Source organism: Ischnura elegans, chromosome 4 (assembly GCF_921293095.1).
Source record: "Ischnura elegans chromosome 4, ioIscEleg1.1, whole genome shotgun sequence".
NCBI lineage: Eukaryota > Metazoa > Arthropoda > Insecta > Odonata > Coenagrionidae > Ischnura > Ischnura elegans.
Genome location: NC_060249.1, coordinates 103790460 through 103806719, shown reverse-complemented (window position 1 = coordinate 103806719; position 16260 = coordinate 103790460). Strand labels below are relative to the sequence as shown.

At 39.1% G+C, this 16260-nt stretch overlaps 1 long non-coding RNA gene across 2 annotated transcripts in view; it reads left to right on the top strand.

Moving 5' to 3' along the window:
- Positions 1-16260, top strand: part of LOC124157858 — a 185738-nt gene that overhangs the window by 127882 nt on the left and 41596 nt on the right. For both annotated transcript variants that reach the window (XR_006864660.1, XR_006864661.1), the window contains exon 5: positions 12856-12922. This is a non-coding gene — a long non-coding RNA (uncharacterized LOC124157858). The remainder of the gene's footprint in view (positions 1-12855; positions 12923-16260) is intronic.

The following is a 16260-nucleotide window of genomic DNA, read 5'->3' as shown; positions in this document are numbered from 1 at the left end:
TGCGTATATTACTATCCCCGGTCCACCTTGTTGAATTTGAGTTCTGTTTCTCCAACTCGGAAGTGGTATTATAGTTTTCCAAGTAGCAGGCTTGGACGAGTAATTCCGGGTCTTGTCACTGAAAACTTGATTTGTTGCCGGGGTCAAAGTGTGTCTTTAGGACGGTTCAAATCAATATTATAAATTGCCAGGTAAACTTATATCAGAGATTAAAAACAGAAAACATCTGCCGAAATTTTACTACCAATAACGATTCACGGAAGAAAATTACGCCCTGGATTTTTTTATTACTAATTCAATTTGCGTAACCAGTTGATGTATTTGCATTTTGCCTGAGAATGTGCGACCCACTTTTTCTTTCAACATTTCTTATAATTCTATTAATTTTGACACCGTTATCTATTTTATTCACCATTCCGTTCCATATACAATGAATTATCCGCTTTGTATGCATTAGCACAAGGAGTGATTAGAATGGTAATTTCGAAGCTAACTGCCCCAGTGCAGTCTTCTAAGCCTATGAATTCCCGTTATGCTGAACGGAAATTGCGTCCAAATACTTTCGGAATTAAAAAGTTTCATTACTAATTTCGAGAACCAGACTTAATATATTTCTCTGTAAGACTTGTTGTTATTTTTTTTGTAAAATCGTGAGCATTATTCCCCTAAAAAATAAAAGAGAGCATTTTTTTTGTTTTTGTTCTGAAATCGTGGGTATATTTTTCTCCATAAACATTAAATAATACGTGTTTTCCGCCGTAACAAAGAGAAATTTTCAAATTACGGGTTAGTTTCGTATAAAATTGAAGTGAAGCACAACTTTGCTCAGCATTTCTAGTTTAGCAGGACACTTCCCAATGAAAGCAAAATATTTGAGCGCGCTTTTAACTATTCCCTTTTGTATAAATTAATTTCTCCTTTTTTTCTAATCGAGCGTTGCCGGTAAGGATCCACAGAGTAAGGCACCGATCATCGCGTGACTTTTGAAAATTAAATGATGCGAAGTCATACGAAAAAATTATAGTTAATCGCCTGAGGCATATCACATCACATGCTCCTAACGACTTCATTTGGGGATGCGAATGCTCTTGGCTTAATTTTGCAAACGACGCGGGGGGGGGGGGGGCATACATGCATCTTTTTGAGTGGTTCGTGTATTTTTTTAAAATGACTTCGTCTCGTACGCAACAATCATCTCTGTTTCACAGCTTAATTTATCAGTCACAGGCTCTTATGCTTTCACCCTTGCAGATGGAATGATAAGTCGCAGGCGCCGAATCCGTAGGGAATTATCTCGTGTTTCCCAAACGGAAAGCTACGTCTCACACTAATTACATTAATTCAAATTATTATTAGTTCTTATATTATTTTATTCACATTTTTCATTATTCACATTCACACACCTCCAATTATAGCTAAGTCTAAATACTGAGACGTAGTTCAGAAGCAGATATCACCATGAATTAGTGAAATATATACTCTCAAGTCTTCACTCCGGCCTTTTTTCTTAGGTAGCGGGGCAGTCAATATATTATTACCAGAATGAATTTTTGAACCTCAGTTTCATGAAAAACAAGAAAAGGATTTTAGCGCCACGTTTTATTATCTAATTATAACTCCCATGTGAGGTGATTCTGGGATGAAGTCAATCTTCACTCTCATCTGAACTGTAAAGGGAAACAGTGCCAGGTTGTCTTTAATAAGTACTCACAGTAAAATTTTCCTCACTTGAGACATTTATCTCAATAAATTTTTGTATTATAAGAACGAACTGTAAACATAAAGTAACTTTATTTTATTCAAGAAATCCATTGGTATTAAGAAAAAATACTTGTACAGAGAGTTTTTATAACTTTGTCCCTGTAAGTTTTTATTTATCGCCTCAAGCTGGTCACATGGCTGCGTTTAACATCCAACCCAATATGCATCAAGTAGACGGTTAACCCCAACATAAATTTCTTTGAAATGATCAGTCTCCACTGGTCTACATTTTTTCGTTTTATTTTTTATAGAGATTTTCAGAATTCGTTATTTAAAAATTAAACTTTATATTCAAGCATACTATTTCCAATAGTCCAATAACTTATGCACTGTAGAAAAAGAACTTCTTGAAAAGAGCTCGGTTTCCTTTACGGACAAGGTTCACAAGTAATACTATCCGAGGATTAGAATGGCAGAAAAAGATTGCGAAATGTATACGTGATGAGACGTCGACGATAAGTGTGCGCCACTATTGAGGATGAACATAGATAAATGAAGGCGGGATAAGAGGAATCCAGAGGAAGACATGCTGGTATGATGGAATGAAAAGAAGTTGCGACCTCCTCCATCGCGTTAATGCGGAGGGGTATTCATACAGCGTAATTGAGTCTATTTAATATACTTGACTCTTTGTCACTGACGTAAACTGATGATGCCTAATCGGACTTAAATGAATGTAGCACTCAATCGTTCTCTCCCACAACCACTGACCAATGAAAACCGCCAACCAAGCCCTTTGAGCAGTATTCACATTTAGCGAAGATGAGTCACATGGGTAAAACTTTTTTCTTCTGTAGACCCATATTACGATGAATTTTATTCACGTTGCGCGGAGATGGTGCAAGTAAGATGAACAATTTTCTCCTCTAGTTCCACATGACGATGAATTTTGATAACTACAATGGTGTGTAATCGAGTTCTTTCGTATTTTACGAAGTCCATATTCAGATACTAATGCTGGAAAAATAAATCGGAACTTTCTTCATACAAGTCTGCCTCGATAATAGCTTGCCTACCTTGATACGCAAAGCCAGTTTAGCAATAACCTCAGCATCCAACTCGTATCCAGTGTTTATATTGTATGCAACTGCGAGAAAAAAATTAATAGGATTACCTATTCTGATCTTAACGTGTCTTGACATAAAATTAGGAGTGCGTTGAACGCCAGCCATTTGCAAGCGTACGATCATAAAGGAGGCGTATTGTTAATTGGGTAGATATCCTAAATTCAAAAATTCCAATTTAAATACAAAGCCCGAATCTTTGCCACAAGCCGAAACGAATTTACAAGCCACTTAACTGCTAATTTTAATTCCTATCTCGAACCGATAGAATCGAAGTAGAAATACCCGAGTCAAAATAGCCCGACCGTTCGTGGTCTCATTCCAAAGAAACATATTTTATTCAACCGCGAGCAACTTCTAGGCCAGACATACCATATCAGGAAAACAGCTTTTGTGCGTAGAGCAATAAAGATACTTCAGGTTTAATAGCCAAATGGTAAACTTAAGGATAAAATCAAAAGTAATGCTATAGGAGCGAATAATGTTTACGTAAAATATTTTGTGCCTCGGTTTCATGTCGTAGAAATGTCTTTAGAGCATGGTACAAGTGGTAATTAATTTTACTGCGTATAATTTCTGCAGAAGTTTATTTTTACCGTCAGGTTAAGGAATTTTTTTTCATTATTGCGTGGTGAAGCGCAATAGGAAAATACGAGGTGCAGGTTTTATATCGGTCAGTAAAAGCAGTAAGAACCTTGGATTCTTTGAGACCGTTCTTCAAGGTGATTCGGCAAATGAGAAAAAGCGAGGGATACTCCTTAATGTTCGCGGCATCGCTAATGAGAAACTGTTTATTTATTTCCCCTGTCCTACACATCCTCCGCTCACCTCGTTTATCTCCTCTACGAGCGTCGACTCCTGTATATAATAAGAGTTGACGATCGCCGGGCGTGATAAGTACTACTATGAGCGCGCACCACCCTTGCCAACTCCGAGGCCCACCCTTGGAGCTTTCATCAAATTTCACCAAGGTCCCAACTTTTTTTTCAGCATCGCTTTTTTTCTTCTTCTCTAATATTTTTTTCGTACCTCACTTTTTTTAATATCGCGCGCCCATTTAATCCTTCCATTACTCCGTTTTCCTTCCGCCGTAATGACGGACCCCTGCGCCTCGTCACCCTTCTCTCATTTACCCATAGTCCATTTCGGTTCCCACCCCAAGCCAGTCCCCACCCCACCGCCTGTGTGACGAGCAACCGTGAACCCCCTCCCCCCACAAAATCCCTCGCGCTCGCCCACGTGACTCACTCCTCCCGTGACTCTACCGCGTGGGGACACCCCCACCCCCTCACCACGTGACCCTCCCCCCCCTCATACCCCTCCTTCAAACCCCCCTCCCTTCCCTTTCCTCGTTGGAGAAAGAGTGGGGGAAAAAATATATATATTTCCATTCGCTACCCCTCACCCCACTTCCCCTTTCACCTTTCCCGTAACCCCACCCCCTCTTCCCATTCCAATTCCCCCACATTTTTTTATACACGCCGATCTTTATTGTGCATTCGTGATTAATTTCCATTCCTCTCTTTTTTTTTACAATAACAATCAATATTTTTACGTCGCGGCTCGCAATTTTCGTTTTCCACTCCCCTCGAATCGATATTCCATTTTTTTTTCTCTTCCTCTCTCTCTCTCTCTCAGTCTTTCTCTCTTTTCGAATTATTTTATTTTTTTTTATATTCCCGACGCGAGGATATATGTGTGCATGTGTGTGAGTGAGTATGTATGCATTTATCCAACCTGCACTGCTTCCCCTCAAAAACTCGCCCCACCCACCCCGCCCTTTACCTTCCCCTCGACCCCCACCCCCCTCTGCTACCCTTGCATAGGATGGGTGGGGGGGTTCGAATGGCTTTCGTGAACGCAAACGCAGGAATTGCTGAAAAGCGAAGAAAATAAATTCCTCCGAGGGTTCGAACGATTCAGTTTCCTCCCTCTTCTTCGGCATTCCCCTCATCTTTTCGAACTTCCGATTCCAAAACAATCTTTTTCTCCCTCTCTTCACAGAATATCGGGAAGAATCTCAGTCCCTGTGCTGGGTTAACACAGTATCCGTCAGAAGGTGAACTAATGATCGAGGTACTAATTTACGCGACTGTTAAATATTGAATATGCAGCAATTTAATCGTAGGCTACAATTCCAGCGCAGTTATATCCTTAGATGTTCTTTTATTTCCACAGTCAGCTACCTAGTGGGTATTGAAACTACTGCTGACTATGCAAAAAGTAGACTTTTGCGATTTCAGTGACAGTTGAGTATGGCTTAACTGCTTTCAGATACACCTTTACTAATTCAAGCCCTTTGTATAGCATCTTATAATAAGGTGTTAAAAAATCTATCAATAACTTTCAGCTGACAACCTTTTCACCTTCTTAAAAAGTTATATTAAACTATCGAATTAGGCGGTAGAGCTGGTAAAAGGAATATATAGTCTGTCAGGCTATTCAAATGCTACAAGAAATCCAAGAAGACTTTTGATAGGTAATATACATCCTTAATCATCAAAATCTCAGTGCTTTATACCCTACAATCAGTATCTTTTATCGCATTGGGGATATTTGTGAGCATTTTAATGATAAGTATCGCCACTCCTACTTAATACTAGCAATTGAAATGGAAGTGGAATTATTCTTTTTTTCCTAACCTATAATTAGAAGTAATAATCACCAGATCTAATCACCGATATGAGTTGGGTCCTATTTGCTTGGATGAAAAGCAGCTGTTGGGTTGGCTTTTATTCTTGCTGAAGCATTCTACTTCAGTATTTCATTGTTGGTAAATTCCTCTTGGTTAAAAATTTCCTCAGCATCAGAACCATGATGCCCCACCTTGGGTTCGAACCGCGGCCATTCCACTCCAACTCCTGTTCCAGTCTAAGGGCTGGACCACAGTAGCTCACCGTGGTCTTTGGGACCATCCCCCTCCGTTCCACACTCCCAAATAATCCTTACGTCACTCAAACCTCACTCCGGTAGGCGTGGATAACCAGTTGAGGCTGGGAGGTTCGGTCACTCAAGAGCAAGCCGGAAGGGCACTGGACGGTTCAGAGATCCTAATAGTCATTCGGAGGAAGGGACATGTAGATGGGTGGGGAGAAGGAGTGCATTGCCGGCGAAAGAAATGGTCCAGGACCACCCCAACTTTTTCCTCGCGCCCTGCCCCTCCAGAGTGTGGGTAGCCGGGACTGGATGCAAAGTTCACGGGCGACGCAAAAAATGCTCCGCCGGCGATCGCGGGCGAGGCGGCCGGCGGGAGACGGCGCGACGGGCGGCGGCTGTAGAAGCCGGCTCGCCGACCGTCCGGTGCAAAACGCTGCACTCCGGCTAGGATGTTTTTTTCCTGATATCCAGCCGCTTTGATTTTATCCACTCTCGTCGGCGCATGTTCGGTTTTACAGTAATTGATTACTCTTGTCTTGGAAAAAAAAACCTTTTCCCTTGATGATATAGCGAAAGCTAATCTCGTATGAGTAAGGAAGTACTTCTCTTCGGTACACGCAAGGATAACGATCGCTATGTCGACGATTACGCGAGGTGATAGCTATACAAAGCTACCGGGATGACTATAAAGTAACTATTTTCAGGGAATAACATACTCAGTACCATTTAAGTATCATTAGAGTCTTTTATTTGTGGCCGAACATGGAATTTGCATTTTCACCCGCTTATTGTCGAGGAAGATTTAAGTGGCAATTTTTTAGAGTTTAATTATGTTTTCTTATGAATAACGTGGATTGTAACGTTTATTCAAATATATCAAATTCCTATTTTCTATATTCTACTTTTACTCTCAGTAGAAAATTTTTAGCTAGAATGAAAACAAAGGATATTCAGTGCAAAAATGAAAACGTAAACTAGTACGTATTTTTAAGATCCAAGTCATGCTTGTAATGCAAGGAGGCCAAGATATCTAGACAAAATTCTGAAATACCCATATGTTTCATTAATAATCATTCCGCTAGGTCATATTTCTCTCTATGATAAGTTGGCAAATCTAATAATGAAAAGAGTATTTCAAGTAAATGAAGCGTACCAAGAAACATGTAGAAAAATGATTTTCATAGGCTTGCATGTCAAATGAGTTAATATTTTCATCATCTTAATTCAATTGTCTCTTTTTAATGTTCCGGAACGAAATATTTTCCCTGTTTATTAAGTGCTTTTGACAATATTTTAAATTTATTTCTGTTGCTGCACTCAGATTTCGAGGCTGTTATTGCATTGTAATTTAGCACCACAATAAGTATAATAAAAGCATCTTCTATGGAATGCAATACATACAGTGGGAGTCACCTATTATTTATGACTGTTGGTTATGACTGGCTGCTGTAGCGTGTGTCAAGATTGCAATTGCTAGTTTCCGTGAACAGCGGAAATTTTAGTGAATTCTCTTTCAAACTCTTCGGTTGGTTCTTATATCATTCTTTCATTTATTTCGTAATTTAACCTAATATTATCATTAACAACTGAAACAACATTATTAGCATTGTATTTACCTTTTGATAAGGGAATATTTTCCTCGAAAATTATAGTTATTATTGCTTATTCTCGTATATGTCTCCTCCTGTGATATTTTAAGAATCCCCACGAGAGAATTAGACCAGGAAAGTAGTATGCCGATCAAACAGGCAGAGGCCAAGCAGATCAGAGCTCGGAATATATGGAGGGAGATTCAATTTGCATTCTTTTCGCAATTTCACCGCGGAAAACAATGACGAAAGAGATGCGGGAGAAAAAGCGATCCACTGCGATGTTTTTCTGATAAATAGAGACGCTCTCACCAGGGTGCTAAACGATTTTCAGCTCAAGGAAGCGGCAAGTAGGTGTCATTTTCGCAACGTACCGTAAGTCGTAACTAGGCTACGGAACACACAAATGGCGACACGTGACTCCAAGGCCGCATCAACGAGACCCCATGATGCCTCAAATCTTGTCTATCATTATTATCTGCCTCCACCGCCGCCCTGCGACGCACTTTGACCAATAAATGTCTAGCAACAGAGATGGTGAAATCTACCTCACCTTGCCGTCACCATTTTTTTCACCGAGATCCAGTCGTTATCGCTTTTTTCATATCGCGTCTGCTGATATTCTTTCTTTCCGTGTCGCCATCTCCAGCAGGCAGACGTCGTTTTGTACTCGTTTGCCGATGTGTCGGGAGAGCATGATTTCCTCACTAGCCCAGTGAGGTTGCCATAGATTCTGCACGGACACTTTTTTAGTATAACAATGCATATATGCTAATGCCAAAACAATTGGAGCCATTATTCTTCTGCCAGAGCAAATGTTAGGCATGAGCTGCAATATTTTATCTTCCTGATCCACGAAACGGCTGCCCATAATTAACAATGAGTATAGTCACTATTTAACGTCACTGAAAATTCAATGGTGCCAAGATTTGACATCCCTTGTGTCATAAAAATTGTGACTATCCCTTGTGATTCATCCATAATCATTCCGCTATTCAAATGCATGAAATAAACCGGGATAAAAGTATAAATATGATTTCCGGAAGTTTGCATGTCAGGTGGGTTAATATTTTTATCATCTAATTTCAATGGCCTCATTTTCAATGATAATAAGTATTCCTATAGTATGAAGTGCCTTTGATAATATTCATTTGGACTTTGGAAGAGTATATTTCATTATTTACCTCGCCGGAATCTTAACATAACTATTATGGTTTCAGTAACCGTATTTGTGCAGTTTATTATTGGTTTTTCTTATTTTCATGGGGGCTAGCTAACAATCTGGAAAGCATTCCGAATATTTCATTTTAAATGTTCTGGAAAAACGGTACGAGATACTTCTAAAGGCGAGGATACATTGGCAATACAATAAGAATGTAATGTTACCTGAATGAAATGCAGTTATATTTATAGAGTAAATGCCTATAAATGACGAAATCCTTTTTTGTGGTATATTTTTTATCTGCAGCAAATTTGGAATACCCAAATTTTGTTATGATTCACTTGCAAAAAGTTATTTCAGCAATTTTGCTGCTGCTGCAACTTCACCCCATCACTGAGTTTTTAATTTCCTGGATATTTTAGAGTCTAGCTCACTGACGGCGTATACAGGTCGTTGGCCGTGCTATGATGCATTGCTAATCTTTAGCTCTATTACAATGAAGCTACGAGATCTTCATCCTTCATATCTCTTAGTAGTATGATCGGATATTTCCCCAAGTTGAGCTCAAACTTGAAAAAGTGGGAATTTCACAATTTATAACTGCAACGAGTGCTTTTACTAGCCTCTTACCAAAATGTATTTCAAACAAGAAAATATTCTCGTAGACCCTGTATAAAAAGCCATAACGATAGGTAGTAGTAGTAAGCAAAGTTGATGACCAGATATTTTGCTATCTACTATCAAATGGTAATTAATAGATACTATAGCATCGGAAATCGATTCCAGCCTTCATGCCTGAAGAAAAATGAATGACATATCCTAAGTAACTCTTTAATTCAACAGAAAGACTGTTATGAATACATAGGGTTAGATCTCACCTTGGATAAAGCCACAGGCTAGAGAATAACATGCATTCAGACTAGGTAGCTACTTCCCATGCAGCTCCCATCCAGAGAAAAATTCAAAGATTAAAGCGTGATAGAGTGGAATTTTTTTCCACAGTGAAATAAACACTTGCAATTTTCTAATTTTATAATCGTAGAATATTGTGTTTAATTCAATACGCATTCAGAGTTTTTGAAGATTCTGAAAGCTTCGGCCGGTAATTGAGCCCGGGACACTCAGATATATAGTTAGGCACTCTATTCACTAGGCCACAAGGCTTCCAAGTAAATAAAAATAGTGCTGACGGCAGGATTAGACTAGTGATATTTCCGCGCATTCCAAATTCTCCTCTGATTGAGCCAATCGTTTCTGTTTCCTTCCGCTCCACCCAGCTTCTCAACGGAGTCAAAATCCTTTCGCTAATGGAGCGGTGCAAATTTATGGCGCAGTCACTGCCCTCTCCCCTGGTCCCCACCAGTTTGCGAACGCGCGTCCCCAAGGTTCGGGCGCCCAGTCACGCAGCAGCTAGCACGACGACTCGGGTCGTGGCACGTTTTGCCCATGTCTCCGAGCCGTGTTGCATCAGTGGTGTACCTACCACTGTAAAAACAATGACGATAGCATACTTTCACCGGGATGTCCTTCGAAGGTTTTAAGTAACGTTTATACGTGCATATACGATTCGGTTTAATTGAAAGGTACAAGGGGAATTTCTGTTGCGGCGTCCTCGAGACGATAAATCCGTCCTCTCCCGGTAGAAAACGAATTAAGTTCATTCCTAGAGTTCCCGTTGTCTCTCCTTCTGCATCTATGGGTTGTGGTAGCCTTAATAGATCCTTCCCTGACGTCACATTATCCATGAAGGGACAACGGGTTTTGCGAGTTCCCAGGCTATTATAGAGATGGCAACAACAGAGTCGAAGCACGACTCTGAAGTCCTAAATGGATGGAAGGGCGGAGTATTGCGTTCTTGTCCTCCATATCCGACGAGGAAGTTTACTTAGTGCGTGGGCAGGAAATCCATTAGCCCCTCCATATATAAAATTTATCGCGATTGAAAAAGTATCCCTTGGGGGGGATATCAAAAGCTTTGCGGGAAAGTAGAAGAACCATTTGAATAGTTAAGGCATTCCAAAAGAACAATGAAGATTTGTCAGAGCATTCACTTTTAGAGAATGGCATCTATGTCGTGTTTCATTTTTTAATCAAATTATTCATGCCATTAATCGCTCTCAATCTTATCTTCGTTTGAATCGTGCAATAGCAAATCTATGGTGAATATTTCTCACTAAATTGATGAATAGTCGAATACATTGCCCAGATTTACCCTTATATAGAGTCTGTCATTCTGCGGCATAACCCTGCCTAGCCAAATACTTATGAGTTTGCAATAAACGCACTCGTTGATGCATAATGGACAATTCATGTCACACCCATAATCCTGAGAGAAAATTTAAGACAAATTGGCATGCTATGAATGATTTAGAAAATATGGCATCTTTTTTCCCGCTTGTCTCTTGTGTTGGATATTTTCATATTGTATTTTCTTTATATCCCCGCTATTGCGTGCTTTTTCTAGCAGTCTACCCCACAAGATGCAATTCATGTGGTACAACAAGGCTTTTTCATCCGCTAAGCTTTGTTGGATGTTACCTCCTAAGTTACTATTTTTTAATCCTTCTAGCCTCATTATAGAATTTATCATTGGAGATTCTCTCCTCATTTTCGCATGATTTATGAGTATAAATTTCTTTACTTTCAATTAACAGTTTTTCCCAATGTAATATTTAACCACATAGGAAGAATTTCCTTTAAGCCTTTATTTTTATATTCTCAAGCTCAACAACATTCCATAGAAAGATTACTTTCCTCCCAGAAAGTGTACCATGTGCCTCTCGACTGGTATATAGGTTTTACGCTTCTTTTAGATAAAACCTATTTCGTCTAAAGAGAAGAGAAGAAGTTCTAAAAAGTCCTAGTAAGAGGCATTTAGTGGCACTTTTTAATGGACACTTTAGGTCTCCAGTCAGTATGTATTAAATTCTCTTCGAGTACACCAATTCTTGAAACTAGTTTTGTCACACGAAAGTAACTGCATTGCTCGGTTTTTCCCAATGCATTTGGCTGTCAGAAAAGGATTACAAAGCTAGTTGAAGGAAAATCCATCTGTAACTCCCGAACGTTCACTTGATCCAAACAAAATAAAATATAAAAAATACTTTCATCATTTTTTTAAACTATTTTATGTTGTGCGCTAAATTTTAAAGTTCAATTTACCAAGTATTAGTTCTTTTTTCATTAATTCTTTAAGCTCTTTTTTTTAGTTTCTTTAAGTTCTTTTTTTATTAATTAAGTTTTTCTTTATTAATTCTTTCCCGGGGATTTCATTGAATTTGGATTATTTGAATAAGTAACTATCCTGATGTAAGCTTCGGTGTAGAAATGAATTAAAAGTGATTAAAAAAAATCAAAAATAGGGTCCAGGAAACTATAGATCTTGTTTTCCATGTATTTGATTCTCAGTCCGTTATTTTAAAACTGGTGAATTACTTTTTTTCTTTCTCGTGTCCTTAATTATTTTAATTAAAAAGCTTGATTGGCTTCTTTCGTTGTTTAATTTAGTGATCGTGTATCTGAATCAATAAAAAAGCCAATAAAGCCATGACGACACCAAAAGATTTTTTTCATGCCATGGGAAAACCTTCTTAAGCAGTAAATCAACCGTTCCAATCAATATTTGGTACAATTAATTACTGCTATATCTAAGGGAAAAATTTTATTCAGTTAATCTATTATCATGCGAAAGTAGGCTATATATTTATTTTCCATAATTTTATCATAAAATGAATATCTTAGTTGATATAAAAATACATAAAAGTGACATGTTCTTACATGGACACGTTTTTCGGTTGTTTATCAATGCGACGCGAATGCACCACCTACTTCTGCTATTTAGTAATAGATTCTAGACAAAAATAATGGTAAACTCTTCAATACTTATCAAATAAATTAGAGATACTAATGTCTTAATAACTTATCAAAGTACAGTATGAAAAATACTGAGAGAGAAGTCAGATAAATTTAAACATCAAATTCATAGAATAATTATGTATATTACTATGAAATTTATGACCAGTAATTCTCATTATTCTTTTTCAATCTCAAATGCAGTTTCACCAGGTGTACATTTCTTTCGCTTTGTTCCATGGATTTGTTTCATTTCATTAAATGAACGAATTCATGTTATCACCAAGCGTTAGGTATTTTATAAAAATGAAATGTTAGCCACAGTTTGAGGTAACTTTTTTTAATGACTGAGTAATTGCTTTGAAATGGACTTCATGTCTAATTTTAGAAATGTTTATTTCAATTGGTAATTATAATTTATTATTCTAAAATTAGATTTTTTTAAATTTCTAATTTGATCAGCATATTTCAAAATGAATTGATATTCATACGCTGAAATAATAATTAGCAATTGAGTCAACTTTACTTAAAATTCTTATCTTCTTTACAGTGCCAGGAAGCCTCATGCAGTTAAACTGAAGAAGTAGTCGTGCTACTAAAGAAACTCGTCACAATTGGTAAGATTTTTCCCATCTCTATCTACTCTTTTTGCGAATCGATAAGTTTTTCTTCTTTTACTGTTCGAGCATCCATCCATCGAATTTTCTCGATTCAAACTAGGCTTTTCTGATTATAATATGAGCGTCAACGAAAAAAGCAGCTAACCTACTTCGAAACTTGCATATCTGGAGATCCATTAGTGAAAAAATATGTTTATTTACGTTCAGAGAAATAAATTACTGCCGATAAGTTTCTTAAAAGTATGTCTCCAGCTTTCGATTGACTGAATAGAAAAGATTCTCAAGCCTAAAAGGTATCGCAAACTCTTCCGGCTGATTCGGTAGCCATTTTAACACCAATGTGTCGGCTTCCACATCAGTTAGTTTTCCTGGCGTTGAGAGGAAAGATTAACTGCCCAAATGTTTATATTGAAACTTTTTTATGGACTCAAGACCCAGCATGTGACGCGCTAACAACTCCTATAAAAGTCCTCCTTTCGGACCCATTGTTTCAAATAACCCTTTCCCGAAGTCGTAAAGCCGGACCCAATCTAGATATGAAGTGTTTTTTCCGTCCATAATCTCAGCCATTATAATTTCATAGCCTCTCCCTCTACCTTTCGATATCCCTCATCCCCAAGACCGAACCGTCCCATTCCAACTCGGTATCTTTTTACTACCTCCCCCCTTCCCCTCTTCCCGTCCTCAACTCCACATCTGTCTTCCCTCCACCCCTACCCTCGCCTTCTCACCCACCCCTCCTATTTTTCTCATTCCCTTTCCTTAATCTCCGATGCCGCTACAATAAACCTGTCTTCTCCTGCCTCCTCGGGCTCCATCTCCTCTCCTTCTCATCCTCCTTGCTTCCCTCAAGCCTTTGGGCCCCTTCCTCCCCAACCGAAGATCCTCCGAGATCCCCAGGAATGGTTAGTTGTCTTGTTTCCCGAAAATCCGACATCTCTTTCCTCCTAAATTATTCCGCAGCCTCACTGCCGTCTTCACCGTCCGAAAAACTCTCACAGTCAATCTTTCCGTTTTGCCCCCAGTCTCATATATTTCTTCCACTCTTCGCAACGCGATCTTCCTCTTCTTTTTTTTATTTCAACCCTCCTCCTTCCCGATTTGATTGTCGTGCCTCGCGGCTGGGATCATTGTCGGACCAATGGCGGCGTATTCTGTCATTGATCAATGGTCTCACTGGTATCGGCCCTTCTAGCGATGGCCTTCCGCCCCTGTATCACGGATCTGGTCCTCAGAGGACCGTCCGTTGCACCGCTAAACGTTTTCTTCTTTCGACGTGGATGATAGTGAAGAATATGCAGCCCTCCAGTAAGTGCCCGAACGTGTCTATTCCAGTCTGTTACCTTGATGCAACCTGCGTGTGCTTTGGAATTTGTTTTTCCAATCTTGAAAAGAAAGAAACCACCTTCGGATTAAAAAACATAGGAAGTGTTCCATGATGCATTAGATATTAATAATTTTGGAGGTTTCACTAACATTAATAGTCACTAATGATGAGAAATAGGTAAACTCATGAAGCAAAGTACCAACAATAGGGAAATCAGAGTCAATATTATCATCATAACGGTTACATTCTCAGAAATATTTTTCATTCTGAAGGTTTTATCCTAAAAATGGCTTTACCGGTAAAATGTTATGACACTTAGTTTAAATACATTTATGACGACAGCTGAGAATTGAAAGAAATATTTATTTATTCGTCTGCATTAATGTTTTCGTCTTCAAAATTGTCACCATTATATATTATTCACTTTTGCTAACGTTTCTTCTAATCTTCGAAATACTTTTCAAACTATATCTTAGGGATATCTTCTAGCTCTGTCAGCAATTTCTTATAGTTTAATCTATGCTAGTAAAATAATTGCCCTATGAGGTTATAATATTTTTGGAAATTGGAGAAAAAGTCGTTTCTGGCGAATATGGAGGCTGGGGCATCTTTATGGTTTTCAATTTGGCCAAATATTCACGATCAAGCAATGAAATGTGAGCCATAAATCGCCGAGTTCATAATAAAACGCCTAACCTTAGAGGCTGTCGCTGACAAAGTAAAAGGCGATTATGCTCTCGTGTCGCTAACTCAGTCATCGACTAAGCCTGCAACATTAGGCTGGCGTTAAAGAATTCGTGGTCGCAAAATGCGCGAAGTAGCGAGAAAAAAATTATAAAAAGTTTCAGGTTCGTGTCACATCGGATAGCCTGCAGTGCAACATGGAACCCGAAAGAATCAACGCGTGGATTTGATACCGTTTAAGCCATGATTTCCTCTACGGCAAAAGTCTAGGTGGTAAAAATTTGGGATGAACGGATAATTTCCTCATATTTGGGAATACGTTGACGGTGTCTTCGATATTTTTCCTATAAATGGACATTACGGTAAGGAACATATCTAATCATCAAGGTTAGTCGAAGTGATGACTTAGGTAACTTCGAAGGTGTATGGGAAAAGTGATTATTCACTGTACAATGGACTCACCTGTATTGGAATCCACGGTTTCAATTTTCCACCACTTTTGCGGCAGATTCTTTCCTCAATCACGGAAGAATCCGAGCTCTGACGGGAACCATGGTGGATGGATGGAAGGACAAGGCGGGGAGGGCAGTGTCCCCTTGTGTGCAGGAAGGGGCCGTGGTCGGAAGGATTATCTTCTCGGGGGGACGAGGCGGGCCTTGATTGTGGGCGACGGGCCCTGGGCCGCGTGGGTGGTTTTGCGTGGAGAGAGAGAGAGAGAGAGAGGGAGAGAGAAGGAGAGCGTTTGACGGCTTCGAAGTGGTGCGGGGGAAGTTGAACTTTTTGACGTCAACATCCTCCTCTCCCACTTCCTTCCCCGCGTGTCGCCTCCCCACCGCCCCCTGGGAAAACGCAGGAAAAAGAGCGTTCTTTGAGGAGACGCAACGCTAACCCTCCACCGGCCATATTTTTTACCACGATTTTCAGACGTATTGTACTTGTTTCAATCCGAATCTTTCTATCATATATTTCAGGGGAATGTATACCAGCATGATTTTTTTTATTTTGAAACTTTGACTCTCCAAATTTGCGATAAATTCAAAAATCTAGTCACCGTTACTTTCTGAGAACACCTCGAATATGCTTAAAATTAAGCTGATTCGTAATTTGAATCTTTCGATAGAGGTTAATGTTGGAAAGGGTACACTCTAAACATACACAGTACTACAATGCTGAGATTGGTACACACTAGTGCTCTATTTACCAAGCTGGTCCCTTCAGTTTCCTGATGTTCTTTTTTCCTGCTTTATCAGTCACAAGTACTTTTCTCTATGTCTTCATTGGGGCACTTTTACTTCATTTTTTCCTTCTATTATATTCCTCAAGT